Source organism: Boleophthalmus pectinirostris, unplaced genomic scaffold, assembly GCF_026225935.1.
Source record: "Boleophthalmus pectinirostris isolate CB_2022bp ecotype Guang Dong unplaced genomic scaffold, ASM2622593v1 HiC_scaffold_19, whole genome shotgun sequence".
Lineage (NCBI taxonomy): Eukaryota > Metazoa > Chordata > Actinopteri > Gobiiformes > Gobiidae > Boleophthalmus > Boleophthalmus pectinirostris.
In genome coordinates this window covers 6,053,417-6,071,805 of record NW_026571140.1, presented here as the reverse complement: position 1 = coordinate 6,071,805, position 18,389 = coordinate 6,053,417, and the positions used below count along the sequence as shown (strand labels likewise).

General features: G+C 41.9%; 1 protein-coding gene across 1 annotated transcript in view; it reads right to left on the bottom strand.

The window, feature by feature from the left end:
* The window catches only part of tspan4a (tetraspanin 4a), a 649,126-nt gene that overhangs the window by 204,890 nt on the left and 425,847 nt on the right, over positions 1 to 18,389 (bottom strand). The gene's annotated exons all lie outside the window — the stretch shown is intronic.

Below are 18,389 nucleotides of genomic sequence, written 5' to 3'. Positions count from 1 at the left end.
CCTGTTTTAGACCTGGTTTAGACCTGGTTTAGACCTGGTTTTAGTCCTGGTTTAGTCCTGGTTTAATCCTGGTTTAGACCTGGTTTAGACCTGGTTTAGTCCTGGTTTAGACCTGGTTTAGATCTGTTTTAGTCCTGGTTTAGACCTGGTTTAGACCTTATTTAGACCTGGTTTAGTCCTAGTTTAGTCCTGGCTTAGTCCTGGTTTAGTCCTGGTTTAGACCTGGTTTAGACCTGGTTTAGTCCTGGTTTAGACCTGGTTTAGTCCTGTTTTAGACCTGGTTTAGACCTGGTTTAGACCTGGTTTTAGTCCTGGTTTAGTCCTGGTTTAATCCTGGTTTAGACCTGGTTTAGACCTGGTTTAGACCTGCTTTAGACCTGGTTTCGACCTGGTTTTAGTCCTGGTTTAGTCCTGGTTTAGACCTGGTTTAGACCTGGTTTAGTCCTGGTGTAGTCCTGGTTTAGACCTGGTTTAGACCTGGTTTTAGTCCTGGTTTAGTCCTGGTTTAGTCCTGGTTTAGACCTGGTTTAGTCCTGGTGTAGTCCTGGTTTAGACCTGGTTTAGACCTGGTTTAGTCCTGGTTTAGACCTGGTTTAGACCTGGTTTAGTCCTGGTTTAGTCCTGGTTTAGACCTGGTTTAGACCTGGTTTAGTCTCCGGCAATGAGTGGAATTATTACAACAAATCGTTATCCGTATTTTTTCATTTTGGTTTTGGAGACACATAATGAAGAAAATAGTTTATTTTTTTTCATTTTCTTATTTTTCTTATTTCTGGTTTTATTTTGAAAAACGAATGAACGAACGACACACGGATTCACTTGAAAACTTTGACTTACGTAGACCAAATTAGAACTTTTCGCCGCTGTATCTGCCCCAAACTGAGCACTTCAACCACCACTTTGCAGCCTGAACATAAAACCACCAAAACCACAACCTCTCCTCCACCTTCACGCTCAGATCTCGTCCCATTTTCCTCTGAACAAGCCCCACCCGGTGTCAGAAAAGCCCGCCGCTCCGCCCGTGTATTTGGGAACCCGCTCCGTTATGGTCGCTCCGTTCTTTCCTGCCGCACAGATCCGCCGGGCGCATCTCTAACATCTCCACCAGCTTCTGCGGCTCCTCACCGCTAAAGGACAGTGTCAGGGAGTAACAGATTACATGTACCTGAGTTACGTAATCAGAGTACAAATTATGAGTAACTGTATTCACTTACAGTTACTGTTTCAGTGAGTGGTAATTGGATTACAGTTACTTTGTTGAAGTAAATGGATTACACAGAGGGATTTTCCTGTTTTCACGTTTCAGGCTGTATCCTTTTTTTTTTTTTTTTTTTCCAGTAATTCCACTCATTGCCGGACACTAAACCAGGTCTAAACCAGGACTAAACCAGGACTAAACCAGGACTAAACCAGGACTAAACCTAAACCAGGACTAAAACCAGGTCTAAACCAGGTCTAAACCAGGACTAAACCAGGACTAAACCAGGTCTAAACCAGGACTAAACCAGGACTAAAACCAGGTCTAAACCAGGACTAAACCAGGACTAAACCAGGACTAAAACCAGGTCTAAAACAGGACTAAAACCAGGACTAAACCAGGTCTAAACCAGGACTAAACAGGACTAAACCAGGTCTAAACCAAGACTAAACCAGGACTAAAACCAGGACTAAAACCAGGTCTAAACCAGGACTAAACCAGGACTAAACCAGGTCTAAACCAGGACTAAAACCAGGAAAACCAGGACTAAACCAGGACTAAACCAGGACTAAAACCAGGTCTAAACCAGGTCTAAACCAGGACTAAACCAGGTCTAAACTAGGTCTAAACCAGACTAAACCAGGACTAAAAACCAAAGTCCTAAACCAGGTCTAAACCAAGACTAAACCAAGACTAAACCAGGACTAAAACCAGGTCTAAACTAGGTCTAAACCAAGACTAAACCAGGACTAAAACCAGGTCTAAACCAGGTCTAAACCAAGACTAAACCAGGACTAAAACCAGGTCTAAACTACGTCTAAACCAAGACTAAACCAGGACTAAAACCAGGTCTAAACCAGGACTAAACCAGGACTAAACCAGGACTAAAACCAGGACTAAACCAGGACTAAACCAGGTCTAAACCAGGTCTAAACCAGGACTAAAACCAGGTCTAAACTAGGTCTAAACCAAGACTAAACCAGGTCTAAACTTGGTCTAAACCAGGTCTAAACCAAGACTAAACCAGGACTAAAACCAAGTCCAAACCAGGTCTAAACCAAGACTAAACCAAGACTAAACCAGGACTAAAACCAGGTCTAAACTAGGTCTAAACCAAGACTAAACCAGGACTAAAACCAGGTCTAAACCAGGTCTAAACCAAAACTAAACCAGGACCAAAACCAGGTCTAAACCAAGACTAAACCATGACTAAACCAGGTCTGAACCAGGACTAAAACCAAAACTAAACCAGGACTAAAAACCAGGTCTAAACCAGGTCTAAACCAAGACTAAACCAAGACTAAACCAGGTCTGAACCAGGACTAAACCAGGTCTAAAACAGGATTTAACTGGACTAAATCATGCTGCGTGGACCATGTCTCCTCCTCTTCTATCAGTTTCATTTTTAATCTGGTTCAGTAAAGTCTGGTCTTTTTTATTTTCTTTTATCAGACAAAACATCTTATGTTACAATATCCTCGTCTTTGCTTCTCTACAGAAAATCAAGTAATCCAAAGTATTCAGATTACGTTACTCACTTTAAGTAATTTAATGGATTCCGTTACAAACTACATTTTGGTGTATGTAATCTGTAATCTGTAGGGGGATACATTTTAAAAGGAACCTTCCCAACACTGCTAATGGAGCTGGCGGCTGGAGCAGGATGAATAATGTAGGGTGAGTTTTGTGTCGGGGGCATTAGCCGAGATGTGCCACGGGGACGAGAAAACATTTGTTAAGATGCAAAACAGAGGTGAGCCGGATAAGAAAAAAGAAGGATCAGAGAGAGAGAGAGATGAAAGTGAGGTGGAAAGAGTTCTCCGCGGCTGGGCTTCCAGAAAAAGTACTTTACCTGTATATGTGAAGTACTACGACTGAAGTACAAGCGACTGAGGAAGTACAGCGGTGTTACGGCGTTGTGCTCACAAATCTCAAATCTGGTGGTTCAGTGCCGCTTTCGATCATTTCTCCTATAGATACTCAGCGGTGACATCAAGCTGGGGTGGTGTACGTCTAAGTGTATGGTGGAATGTTCAGTAGTTACCGTGGAGACATAAAGTCGTTATAGAGTTTATACGTCAGCTCATGTCCAACTGTGAGTCAGTCACACGTGTCTTTCACTTTCTTAAGTTGTTTCGTACACTTACAGTACTTGTTTCTGCTCCTCTTTCCTCTGATTCTCTCTCATCTGCTTATCTCTTTTCTGTTTCTCTCTCTTCTGCTCCTCTCCTCTTTCCTCTGCTCCTCTCCTTTCCTCTCTTCTCTGCTTCTCTCTTCTTTCCTTTCCTCTCTCCCCTGCTCATTTCCTTCTCTCTTTTCTGATCCTCCTCTCCTTCTCTCTCCTCTGCTCCTCTTTCGTCTGCTTCTCCCTGCTCTGCTCCCCTCTTCTCTCCTCTCTCCTTTCCTCTCCTCTCACCTCTGCTCCTCTCTCCTCTGCTTCTCTCTCCCCTCGTCTCCTTTCTTCTTTGCTTCTCTCTCCTTTCCTCTCCTCTGCTTCTCTCTCCTCTGCTCCTCTCCTTTCCTCTCTCCTCTGATCATCTGCTTCTCTCTTCTTTCCTTTGCTCTTCTTTCCTCTGCTCCTCTCTCCTCTGGTCATTTGCTTCTCTCTTTTCTGCTCCTACTCTTCTGTTCTCTCTCCTCTCCTCTCTCTGTTCCTCTTTCTTCTGCTTCTCTCTGCTCTGCTCCTCTCTCTTTTATCCTTTCCTCTCACCTCTGCTTCTCTCTCCCCTTCTTTCCTCTTCTCTGCTTCTCTCTTTTCTGCTCCTCTGTCCTCTGCTTGTCTGCTTTTCTCCTCTGGCCTCTGCTCCTCTCTCCTCACCTTCTCTCTCCTCTCCTTTCCTCTCTCATTTCCTGTCCTCTCTCCTCTCCTTTCCTTTCTTCCCTCTTCTCTCCTCTGCTCCTCTCTCTCCTCTCCTTCTCTCTCCTCTACTCCTCTTTTCTCTGCTCCTCTCTCCTCTGCTCCTCTCCTTTCCTCTCCTCTGCTCATCTGCTTATCTGCTCCTCTCTTCTTTGCTTCTCTCTCCTTGCCTCTCCTCTCTCCTCTCTCCTCTCTCCTCTCCTTTCCTCTTTCCTTTGCTCCTCTCTCCTGTCCTCTTTCCACTGCTCTTCTCTCCTCTCTCCTCTTTCCTCTCTCCTCTTTCTTCTCTCCTTTCCTCTCTTCCTCTCTTCTCTGCTCCTCTTTCCTGCTGCTCTCTCATCTGCTTCTCTGTCTCCTCTGCTCCTTTGCTTCTCTCCTTTCCTTTCTTCTCTCCTCTGTCCTCAGTTCCTTTCTCCTTTGCTCCTCTCTCTTCTTTTCTCTGCTCCTCTCTCCTCTCCTTTCCCCTTTCCTATGCTCCTCTCTCCTTTCCTCTTTCCACTGCTCTTCTCTCCTCTCCTTTGCTCCTCTCCTCTCTCCTCTGCTCCTCTCTCCTCTTTCCTCTCTCCTTTCCTCCCTGTGTCTCTTCTGTGGGCGGGACTTCCTCATCCATTTCCCGCAGAACGGAAAAGAACAATTGCGGAAAAGTAAGCGAGGAAAGAGAAATGTTCTGCGCCCGTAGTTTAGCGCCACAAAAAAAAACAAAAAAAAACAAAACAACTGGGCGACAGTGAGCCGGATGGTAAAACTGCTGTCTTACTTAATGTTCCCAACCCTTAAACACAACCCCGCCAGCTCCTTTACAACGACGCCCTCGGGATGAGAAGCGGCAACACCGAGCGCGGCTGTCAGAAGCTCCTCCGAAAGCGCGCCGTTATTTACCCATCGTGAAGACCTTACAAACATGGCCGCCGCTCGGTGCGCCCGCGGGGACCGGCCCGGCTCCGGCGCATGAATAATGCAGCGCGCGAATAATGCTGTGTAATTGTCAGTGATTTATGTGGAGCTAAACAGGCGTCCAGCCACCAGCCCACGCGCCCCGATGAGCTGTAAAGATGTCAAACAGAGCACATATTATGTCATTCCAGGGCATCTGATTTACATGCTCATACACACACACACACACACACACTGAGCGGGCTGCTGTTTTCAGAGCTCTGTGTGTGTCACGGTGCTGCTGGGCGTCTGTCCAAGGAGGAGGCTGCACTGTGAGAGGATACAAAGTTCTTAAGTGGAACTAAACACTAAATCCACCTTTTTCTACTAAACTGTGGATATGGTGTTTGAATCCCATCGACTCTTGTTACTTATTTAGCAGTTTTAGTGTTCATGTTCGTCATCAATAGGCCGAGTCTTGGGTACGGGGCAAATAGTCGCTGAAACGGGCGGGTTTTAACGTTCTGGAATTTACGGGGGTGTAGTGATTACACCCGGGAGGTTAAGGACTAAATCAGGACTAAACCTGGACTACACCAGGACTAGTCTTGGACTTAAGAGAGAGAGAGAGAATCCCGAGCCCATGGAGCAGGGTGTTCCATGTCGTCTTAGTTTCAGTAAAACGTAAACAAATGTGACAAAAGCTGAATTATACTATCAAACGGGCTGATGTGGTTATGGTTCATATTAGGGATGGGCATGATTAGTCAATTAATCGATAATTGATCAGTAAGAATTTCATCGATTACGTTAATTTTAATCGACAAACCGAATGTAGGTTGCTGTGCGTAGCGTGACTAAACAAGGGTCTGTACATGTGTCTCTCTGCATCAGAAGGAGTGAGACACAGTGGGTCAGCCTGCAAAATGTCGAAGCACAAATGTGTATTTAACGATGACTTGTACAAGAAATTCCACACTTTCCGTTGCGTTCAGGACAAGTGTGAGTCCATGTGCACAGTGTATAAAGCAGCACATATGTTTCAGTGTCCAGTGGGAAAAAGTTTTACCAGGTGAGAGTCGCTCAGTGTCGATGACGAGTCTCCACCTCCCTCCCCCCGTACGGTGTCCTGGTTTTGACAAATGCAAATCTGGTCACACTAACCTGTATTCACTCTGAGTCATGTCTTTTAATCCAACAGAAATTGAACCGCATCAGTGACACAAGAGCTGTATTTTTATCTTCGCTTAGTTTATGCAAATTAGTGATGCAGTTTTAAGTTTTGTTTCTGTGAGAGTTGCACAAAACTGAATTAAACACATTATAATGTCAAACGGATTGATGTGGCTCTAGAGTGGTTACAGTTTATATGTCGTAAAGTTGAATTTATTTATGCAGATTAGTAGTGCAGATAGTAATAATAATGATGATCATTTTAATATAAAAATGTTAATGATTAATCGATAATCGATCGTTAATTCTTCCGACAATCGATTAAGAAAATGTAATTGAATGCCCATCCCTAGTTCATATGTTATGAAGCTGAGTTTATTTATGCAGAATAAAAAATCTAGACGTTGGGTTTGATCTGTGCAGTGGATTGTGGGATATCTCATAGCTCCGTACCGCTGGTTAGAACCTCCAGAGCTTCCTGTTTGTATTTTTCCTGGTTTATTAACTTAAATTAGATTCATTTTTGCTCTTGTACATTTGTAAGATTATGTCAAGAAACCGGGATATTCTATTTGATCATGTATACAGGAGTATGAGTATCCCGGTTTCTCAGTGCGCATGTAAACACAGTATCCCAAATACTACCATAACCGGGATATTACTAATAACCGGGATACTGATGTGCATGTATTAGGGATGGGCATTCGATGAAATTTTCTTAATCGATACAGGTTAGTGTGACCATATTTGCGTTTGTCAAAACCAGGACACCGTACGGGGGGAGGGAGGTGGGGACTCGTCATCAACATTGAGCAACTCTCACCTGGCAAAACTTTTTCCCACTGGACACAGAAACATATGTGCTGCTTTATACACTGTGCACATGGACTCACACTTGTCACGACGACAACGGAAAGCATGGAATTTCTTGTACAAATCATCGTTAAATACACATTTGTGCTTCGGACATGTTGCAGACTGACCAACTGTTTGTGTCTCGCTCCTTCTGATGCAGAGACACATGTACACACCTGTTTGGTCACACTACACACAGCAACATACATTCGGTTTGTTGATTAAAATTTAACGTAATCGATGAAATTCTTAATGACCAATTATCGATTAATCGACTAATCATGCCCATCCCTAGCATGTGTACGCACTCAGAGAGAGATCATGTCATTCCAAATCAGGGCACACACAGAGGTTCCTCAGTTCTGTGTCATGTCACCAAGCACTTCAACCTGCAGTGGTCACTGGAGCCAGAACAGCGTCATTTTTCATGTTTTTGACTAGAAAGTTGCAAATGTACCCAGTTTGCACAAAAACTGCCACAAATGAGGCAGAGTAGATAAAACTATTAAAACACTAAATACACATTGAAGTAACATTTCCTCCAGAGCCCGCTGAGGTTTGGTAAGTACATCCCAGTATGTGATTAGAGACTGACAAATCTACTTCAACAATGTGGGGGCGAGACAGCTGATCCATTCAGATTAGATCTGTTTTATTACAAACTGTTTCACTCATAGTTATTGAATGTGCGTGGTGTTGTATAAAGTCTCTTGCCCTGAGCTGCCAGGGACTACAGACGAAGAGAAGCCAGAGGTCTGACTGTGTATTTTGTATGTTCATTATTACATTCTGTGGGTGCCATGGTCGTTGGCTGTTCTCGCACATTTTGTTACATTTTTACTTAATTTTGTGCAACCAACTATAAGAGCAGCTTATGCAGGTCAAGGGACAGATAAAGGACTAATGGACTGTGTGATTTGAGCAGGGTTGTCTTTCCTGTATCCATGGCGACCCTGCTTGGAGATAATGCTACGTTTGTTTATTCATCCGTCTCCCACTAGGATCTTGGATATGACGTCTTGTCCACACTTCAACTGTTTTATTATGTTTCGTGTGTCTGACTCGGAGAAAAACGTGGACGCTAACCGGAAAACTGTTGATGCTTGAGCACTGGTCGAGTACCAGACGCTCCAAAATAATGATGTGCTTCAACTACACAACCTCGAGGAAGAATCCAGTAAAAATATAATTCAGTATGTCAGCGAAGTGAAAGTGTTGGTGTCGTGTGATAGTAGATCATTTTGGCACGTTAGTTAGCGGGAAATGGGCTAAAAATACTATGAATAAATAGTAAAAATAAATGATACGGACGCAATAATGCATTGCAGTAATACGAGTGACTGAAATTGTCATTTAAACCACTAAAGTGTCCAAACAATGAAAACACTTCATACTACAAGTGACACTGGGTGCAGGATTCTATCTCAGATTCCTTGCTCGGTCTCCTCTGAGATCTTCTGAGTTATGAGTTGTGCCGTCCAAGGAAAATGGGCGTGTCAGTGTGTGTTGCTAGGCAACGTCATCGGACTTCCGAGTCAGATGGATAAACAGACGCACCATAACTATGTTAGCCAACTAGTTCTGAAATGCTACAGACTTTTTACATCAGTACAACAGACTTTCTACACCAAATATGGCAGAAAATGTTCCAGAGGAAACATTTGACGGAATGTAGGGATGGGCATTCGATTAAATTTTCTTATCATTACTATCATTATTATTACTATCTGCACTACTAATCTGCATAAATAAATTCAACTTTACAACATATAAACCGTAACCACTCTAGAGCCACATCAGCCCGTTTGACATTATATGTTTAATGCAGCTTTGTGCAAGTCTCAAAGAAACTAAACTTAAAACCACCTGGCTAATTTGCATAATCTAAGCGAAGAAAAAAACAGCTCTTGTGCGTTGATGCGGTTCAACGTCTGTCGGGCTGAAGGACACGACAGTGGACAGTGAAATACAGGTTAGTGTGAGTATATTTGCGTTTGTCAAAACCAGGACACCGTACGGGGGGAGGGAGGTGGGGACTCGTCATCGACATTGAGCTACTCTCACCTGGAAAAACCTTTACATGTTTTTCGGTGTCCCGGTGCTTTGAGGTCCCTGGCACCACCACTGGACACCGAAACCATATGTGCTGCTTTGTACACTGTGCACATGGCCTACTTGTCCTGACCGGGACGGAAATTTCTGGAACAAGTCATCGTTAAATGCACATTTGCGCTTTGGCATGTTGCAGACTAACCGACTGTTTGTGTCTGCTCACTTCTGATGCACAGAGAGCTACAAGAGCTGCTCAGTTTAATGGCCCAATGAAAGGTAATGAAAACACGGACATTTCCATCACTTAAAAAAAAACAACAACAAAAAAACTGACAGCCAGGACAGGACGTGAATAACAGACAGGTCCGGGGGAAAAATTGACATTTGGTCACCCTAGGCTTAGCCGCTACGCACAGCAACCTACATTCGGTTTGTCAATTAAAAATGAACAAAATGAATCGACAAAATTCTTAATGATCAATTATCGATTAATCGACTAATCATGCCCATCCTTAGTCCCGACTCAACAGTGACTGAAACTACAGAGAAAAACAAAGAGAGAAAGAGTGGGGTGGAGATAGAGGCTGAGGAGTTCACCTGGCGCCCCCTGAAGGCTGCTGTGATGCTGCAAGACACAAGGAGGAACACTTTTGTCCTGAGAGCTTTCCTCTCCTCAAACCGCCCTGACTCTGGCTCTGATGACTCGACCTGTTGAGCAACACTGAGACTTTTGTTTGAGCATTTAGAATATTATAGTATTTTATCGCTCCGTGTGCTTTAAGTCCCCCCTGGGTTTTGATTGGATTTGATTAATATGCATCGTCTTTAAATGAATACATCTAAACCACCCCATTTTCTGTTTTATTATAATTGAAAATGATTTTATAGCACCAGCCTGTAAATGTTCTGGTTCTTTTTACGCAGAAGGTACAAGAAATTACATCTAGGGTGGTGCTTTAGACGAAGGACATAAACAAGTACATCATACCGTCCATAAAAAGCAAAAGTATACCCCCAGGACTCCTCGCGCAGCACAGCCCAACACTTGCTTTATAATAGGCTTTTAATATAGAACATGTCAACTTGATCCAGCCCTCCCTCCCTCCCTCGCTCTGTCTCTCCCTCCCTCCCCGGCTGTCCACTCCCCTGACAGCTCCCAAACACCACATAGTGCACAGGCAGCAGTTTGTACTCTTCAAATATTCAAGTGCACATGGCAGGTTTTCATGTTTTTCTAATTACTGCTTGGTTTAGTGGGATAGGACCTGTAGAACCTGTAGAACCTGCGCTCAGTCTTTATCAGTTTTACATCATTAAATGGCAGTTTGTGGGTTGAAAAAGTAGGAAAAAAGTGAAGTGGTGAGTTCTAAAGCCTGTCATCAACACAGAAAAGTCTAAATTCAAAATGCAGGGAAAAGAAAGATAATTTTTCCATCGTTGTGTCCTTAAGCAAGACACTTTACTCACATTATTTAGTACTGGTGGTGGTCGGAGAGGCAGAGGGACAAGAGCAGGATACAAAACAGTCCACTACAACTTCACAAATCTGATGCAATGTGCGGGTAGCTTCTTGAACGGTGATAATAATGTGATAGGGCTCTGAAGGGGGAGTGGGTTAGCGCAGGGAGCAAGAGAACGGGGGACTCCGAGCATCAAAAGTAAAAGTGAAACTAATTTAACATTTTATTTTATTTTCAAGGTTCCCAGAGTCATGAAAATCCTGGAAAAGTCATGGAGATTGAAAATGTCATTCTCCAGATCTGTAAAAGTCATGGAATTTTGTAAATTTAATGAAAGTTTTGGAAAAGTCTCTTTCACACAACTACAGCGTTCTCAAGTTCTCATGAGGCTATTGAGATTATTTGTGAACGTCTGCGCCTTTTCTTTAAAAGAGACGACAATAAACACACTGACAGGATTTTGAATGTTCAAAAACTATAATCCCAAACCTTAACGCAGACATGACAGACTCAAGCCCATGATATAATCGTCTGAAGACCCACTTTTATTCTCTGGCTTTTAACACCACGTGAGTTGTGTGGTCCTCTGTGTCTTTTATTTATTTTTATGTGTTTTTATTGGTTTTATTGATTTTATTGATTTATTGGTTTATTTATTTCTATTCTATGATTTTGTTTTTATCTTATTTTACTGGTTTTATTATTTTAAGACTAGTATTATTTTAGTAGTTTATTTTATCATCTTATTATTGTTGTTATTTTTATGTATTTGTGCAGCACTTTGGAAACTTTTTTTTTTTGATAAATGTGCTATAGAAATAAAGTGGATTGGATTGGATAATTATCTTTGGCCCTCAAGACCTGAGAGGACGTCTCAAGGCTGAGAGAACTGGGAGTGAATGATGATACAGAATTGTTCTGATGCTCTGGACATTATAAAGACATTCTCTTTGTATCTTTGATTTTATGAACTATAACATCAACCTGCCCAGGGACGACAGGTGGAAATTAGCACTGGTGCTATAACCTGGTACAATACATCTCTCCTGTTAAGGTTCATGTAAACTGTGCACTGTCCCTGTCTCATTAAATAAATAAACTCAACTCAACTCAACATCATATCAAATATGTATTAGAGCTGCCCACTGGATACAGACAGGCTAAAGAGACATTATTTATTTAAAATGTCATTATTATTTTATATTTTGCTTGTTCTGGATTCAGTGTTTAAGCAAAACTATTATTAAACATTTATTTTAATTTAAAAAAAGGCTTAAGATTACATATCTTGAAAGAAGACAAAACATGCAGATGTTGTTGACATTTTTCAATAAGTATTTAGTTTGGCCCAGAACTTAGTCCCAGTTTTTAATTTTGGCCTCTCTGAATTTGAGTTTGACACCCCTGACATAAGGTGAGTGGAAAAAATTAACATTTCATATTTAGCCCTAAAAGTCTGATCAATTCTACACATGTAGGTGCCATAAAGTCATGAAAAATTCACTTTAGGTCATGAAAAAGTCACGGAAAAGTTTTGAAATTTTGTGAGTGAAAAACAGTGGGAACCCTGTGTTTTATTTTTTGGCAAAATTTGGCTCTAAAGCTACGTAACTTTTCAGTTGGGGGTCCGTCACTTGGTTGTTTCTATGGATATGTCATTGCTCTGCCTGGAATGTTCCACAGTGTGACATTAAACAGCTCTATCTTACCTTATTTATTCAATTACAGGTTGTTTTATAGCCCAAAAAACATTCTGACTGTGAGTGGGGTCGCCTCTCCACAGATCTGACCTGCAACTTGATCTGGTTTGGTCTCCATAAAGATAGAAAGATTTAACATCATACTGCGAAACATTCCAGACAAAGCAATAACATCTCCATGGATAAAAAGGATCTGACGGACCCTTCGCCGAAAATGTTATTATATTAAAAACCTGGCAAGATTTTTAGTAAAACCATAAATATAATAGCCATGTTTTATACACTATACGCGCTTATATGATACACATTGTTTATATTTTGGTCCATAATTCCTCCTGCTCATTGCTAATCTGACTAAAGCCTGATTAATTCCATTGTTTGTGGAGAATGCGGTGTTACAGCAGTGGGCCGGTTTTTAGGAGAGCAGATCAGTGGAACCAAACCCGGACGCTCCATTGTGGTGGGATAGCAGCGAGATGAATCTAGCACGTGGCTAATTAAGATGGAGATGGATGGGATTAGTCTCCTGAATGTGCTGTGACAAACCTGGACTCAAGCTGTGAGGTGGATACACGAGACTTTAACAATGAGACGACGAGTGGAAGAGGATACCGCTGGTTTTGTTGAGAGAGGAGTGGAGCGAGAATGAAATTTTGGAGTTAGAAGGAGACTTATTGTGCTTGTGTTTGCTATATTGTTATAATCTGTGACACCCATGGACCGTTTTAAATTGCAATATTAATGTAAAACAACTTAATAAAGGAAACAAGCCCAATGTCTTCCGTGTTAGAATCTGTGGAGCCCAATGGAAGCTGACGTTGCTCAAAAAACAGCCCTGGACTTTTCCCCCGCAAATAGGCCTACGATGGGGTTTGATTTTGATCATGTAAATAATTAAGAATTTCAATAAATCAATAATGAAATAATTGAAGAAAACACACAAACATTAACTACTTCAGAAACGTCTAAATCACTTACGTTCGAAGTGACTGATCTTATTTGTCTTTAACGTTTTTCTCATTCACTTTTCTCTTTACGTTTTCTGTTTAACATCTTTGACATGTGTTGAAACCAACAAGTAATAAGCCACTTACTCTTTATCGCGTTGAGGCCTATCCTTGACAAATGGGCAAATAGATGCATGAAGAATCTCGGACTTCGGTCATTGCGCAGTACATACTGGGAAGGATTTTCCGCAAAAGTGAGCATCAAACCGACATGTTTGTTTTCCCAGTGGGATGCGTCTATTGACAAAGCCAGTCTTTTCTAGTCTTTTGAACCATATCACTTTTGTTTCTGGTTCTGATATTGTCATATTTTAGTTCTGGGATTCGGACATCGTAATTGTGTGGTTGTTGGATCCTAACAGCGGAAAACGGCTCGAGAAATTTGTTTGAGAACTCCATAAATAAAAAATGTTTGCTGCAAACTGGGGATGATTTCTTTGGCAGCCAAAGGTTTCCTTTTTCGTCCTTCCTGTGGATCAGTACTGCCCATCGCCTTTACCTTTCACTATTTTTCAATTCTGTTGGGAAGGGAAACAGTTTGAGCGGAGATTTGCAGTCACACACATCTGATTCCCTTTAGCATTTATGGAGTTCGCTGTTAGGACATCCAACAAAGACACCATTACGATGTCCGAATCCCAAAACTAAAATATGACAATATCAGGACCAGAAACAACAGCGATATGGTTCAAAAGACTTGAAAAGATCGACTTTGTCAATAGATGCATCCCACTGTGAAAACAAACATGGCGGTTTGATGTTCACTTTTTTGGAAAATCCTTCCAGTATGCATTGTGCAATGACCAGAAGTCTGAGATTCTTGATGCATCTATTATCATATTAGTGCCTTCTGCTGTTAGTATGGCCGATGGCTGGTAAACCGGACGGCTGTTCTGGACTTTTTCAGAACACACAAATTGCCAGTCCGCCTTTGTAAAGGTCGTCACAACAAAGAGCAGTGAGGTTGCTGTTGTCGGCACCTCCGATGGACAGCTGCAGATAACTACGTGATGCTACTGAATCCTACATGTATCACTGATAAAGAAAATAATACTGGAGATGGAGGTAAGTACGGTCACAGTGGACGTGTACCAATGGCGGTGAAAATGGGGGTTGACTGGCAAAATGGCACTTTGAAAATAAGCGGTTAAAGATTGGCCAAAGATGCACGAATCATTCCAAATACAACTCCAGGACAAGACCAAGACCTTTGAGGGCCGAGACTGAGACAAGACCAAGACTTTTAAAGGTCGAGACCAAGACAAGCCCAAGACCATGGCCCATCGAAACCAAATTGAGACCATCTTAGTCGTTTTGTACATTTATTTATATTTTACAGTTATTTTGGCTCCTATATATTAATGTTTTTTATAAATCTATCTCCATTTTATGTGATTAATGTTAATTTAGGCTTAAAATGAGCCAAACAAACTGTACTGCACTGAAACATTCTGCACCCCTTTTTTGGATCCTCACCCACAGTTTAAAAACAATTATTTAAGAGAACTTTCTCTGGCACTTTACAGAAAAACGTGAAGACAGTGTGAAGGATTTTAAACCTGTTTTTCAAGTTTCTAACTGGAGTTACATTCTCTTTCTGGTTTTGCAGTGGGATTTAACCTCTGCACATTTACCAAACACACATCATGATGAATACAGATGCATTTGTGCACTTTTATTAGACAAACTTCATGTCGCGGTAAGAAGTTTATTGTCAACAGCAGTGGCCGTAGTGAAAAATTATCGCACTCGATGAGGGTCAGACCTGGAGTCAGAGACAAGACCAAGTCCGAGAAAAAAACTGAGTCCAAACGCCTTCAAGACCAAGAAAAGACTGAGTCCAAATGCCTTCAAGACCAAGACAAGACCGAGTCCAAATGCCTTCAAGACCAAGAAAAGACTGAGTCCAAATGCCTTCAAGACAAGAAAAGACTGAGTCCAAATGCCTTCAAGACCAAGACAAGACCGAGTCCAAACGCCTTCAAGACCAAGAAAAGACTGAGTCCAAATGCCTTCAAGACCAAGACAAGACCGAGTCCAAACGGCTTCAAGACCGAGACAAGACCGAGTCCAAACACCTTCAAGACTGAGAAAAGACAGAGTCCAAACGCCTTCAAAACCGAGACAAGGCTGAGTCCAAATGCGGTTGAGGCCGAGACAAGACCGAGACCTTAAAAAAACGGTCTTGAGGCCGGTCTCGAGACCAAGACTGGTCTTGAGTACTACGACACTACATTTACAACATTGTTAAAAGCTCTGAGAAGTCTTTTTTTTCTTTCTTCTTCTTTTTCTTCTTTATTTCTGTGACAATTTGCTTTGTAGATTCTCTCAAGACTATGAATGGACACATGGAATGTAGCAAACAAAAGATGGACTCAAAAGGACTCAAAACCTGACATGGCACAGATGTGAAGTGCAAACCATATCAGGAGACTTCATCATGAAGCTCACTGAGAGAAAGCAAACAGTGGATACTGTGAAGATTTGAGTATAAAATAGTAGAAATATTTCACTTTTTTCTCTACTACATAATTCTGTATATCTGGCATCATATATTCGATGGCTTCAGTATGCAGATAACATGTAGAAAGTACAAAAAAACTATTAAATGAAAACACAACTCCAGGTGTGTTTGTGATGAGGAAACAACATTAAAACATAGATCTCAAATAATATGGTCCCTTTACTATTTCATCACACACACAAACTCCTCACTGTCCTGTCCAAATCGCCATTCCCAGAAATCAGTCTGAAAATTGGACACTGCTGATGAAAAAACTCCCATTTCATTTCACACGTTACCTCTTTGTGATGCCAACAACGACCACCTCCAGTGAGAAAAGCACCAATTTCTGAAAATCCCCTGCCACCAAAATTTTAATGGAATGTTAAATTTAAAAAGTTGTTTGTGAAATTGTTTCTTAAGTTTGAAATATGAATTACAAATATGAGCTGAGTTCACCAACTCAAAAGTAAGCTCTTCTCATCACATTACTCCAAGTAGCAAGAGACATTTTGGATAAAGATACACCATGTAACTTTTCAATTGGAATCTGCAGCCTGTGTGTCTCCATGGAGATGTTTATGTTTTGCCTGAAATGTTCCACAGTGTGACATTAAAACCTTGTTCAAGGCAAGGCAAGGCAAGTTTATTTGTACAGCACAATTCGTACACAAAGTAATTCAAAGTGCTTTACAGAATAAGAAATACATTAAAATCATAATAAAAACAAATCAAAACATAAATAATCATGAAGATTAAAATTAAAAAAGAGAGACATAAATTGGAGGGAAGAGTGCGGAATGAAAACCTTTCAGTTATATGCACAGTTAAACAGAAATGTTTTGAGCCTGGATTTAAACACCGTCACAGTAGAGTCTGTCTCACATGTTCAGACTGTTCCAGGTTTTAGCTGCATGAACCTGAAACTCTGACTCCCCTTGTTTAGTCGTGACTCTGGGCACCAGCAGGAGTTGGTCCCTGAGCTCCTCAGAGTGCGAGATGGTTCATATGACACTAACATGTCACAGATGGACTTTGGTGCTCGGCCATGGAGAGACTTGTACAAGCAGAGCTGCTTTAAACTCTATTCTCTGAGCCACAGGAGCCAGTGCAGAGACCTGAGCACAGGACGCATGTGCTCGTACTTCCTAGTTCGAGTCAGGACCCGAGCTGCAGCGTTCTGGATGTTCTGCAGCGTCTCACAGCTCGTTTGGAGAGACCAGTGAGCAGAACATTACAGTATCTAATCTACTGGAGACAAACGCATGGATACGTTTCTCCAAGTCTGATTTAGACAGTAAACCTTTGATTTTTGCTATGTTTGCCTTTCTTGCCTGATTTGAAGGTTTTAGAGAGAGAGACTGGAGGTGACTGCTGACACTGTCCCTTTGTTTTTGTGGACCAAACACTATGACTTCAGTCTTGTCAGAGTTCATGAAGCGTTTTTAAAGTATTGAAGTTGTATTGATAAATCTTCTTGCATTCTTACAGTGAGAGGGATGGCATTTCCACAGATCTGACCTGGAGCTGGTCCGATGAGGTTCATTTGGTCTTCCGATAATTTATGTTATTAGGTTCTTTTTTCAGACCAAGAGTTTGTTTTCATACCTGACAGTTTCGACTGTTCACTGTGGTCTTCCTCAGAGTGGTCACATGATTTTGCTGTGTCGTGTCTGGTCAGCTGATTTAAACAGGTTTTGGCGCTGTCTTCCTACCGGTGGAGGCAGGACGACAGCGCCATCTACAGTCCGACTTCCTCAGGACAGTATCCCAGGTGTGTGAGAGTAAAAAAGCCCCCTCGTCCCGGTTTATCGTCCTGTAGGCACGTTTCTGTATTTCGATTGCCTCTTTAATCCAGTGGCGATGTTTGTTTTCCTCTGTCCCAATGATGTTTGCTCCGTCCCAGTCCATAATGTGCTTCTCTCTTTTACAGTGCTCAGAAACGGCCGATTTGAGCTGTTCCTGTTCTGTTTTGAGTTTTGTTGCTCGTGTGCACGCCTTCGCTGTTTCCTTCTCGCATTCTGTTCTATGTTCCTTTTTTCATGTATTGAACACCCTCCCTGTTTCCCCGAAGTATGTTTTATTGCAGGACATGCAATAAAACATACAAGAGAGAACAACATGGACTGGGACGGAGCAAACATCATTGGGACAGAGGAAAACAAACATCGTCACTGGATTAAAGAGGCAATCGAAATACAGAAACATGCCCACGGGACTGTAAACCGGGACGAGGGCTTTTTTACTCTCACACACCTGGGATACTGTCCTGAGGAATTTGGACTGCAGATGGCGCTGTCGTGCTGCCTCCACCGGTAGGAAGACAGAGCCAAAACCTGTATAAATCAGCTGACCAGACACGACACAGCAACATCACATGACCACTCTGAGGAAGACGCTAGTGAGCAGTCAAAACTGTCAGGTATGAAAACAAACTCTTGGTCTGAAAAAAGAACCTAATAACATGAACTGGAGCTAGTTCAGTTTGTTGCTGAACTGTGGGACACTTTATCTCCATGGAGACAAGTTTGTGGCCTCTTCCAGAAATGTTACATAATGCACTTTTTACAGATACCAGCAGAACGCTTGTGTTGCACTAGAGCCACTGCCAAAATATCACAACAATTTTTCCATGATTGATAAAAAACAAACTCTTGCTTCTGGACATCGTATTTTCACACCAAAATGTGAGGAAAATACTGTGTGTGGAG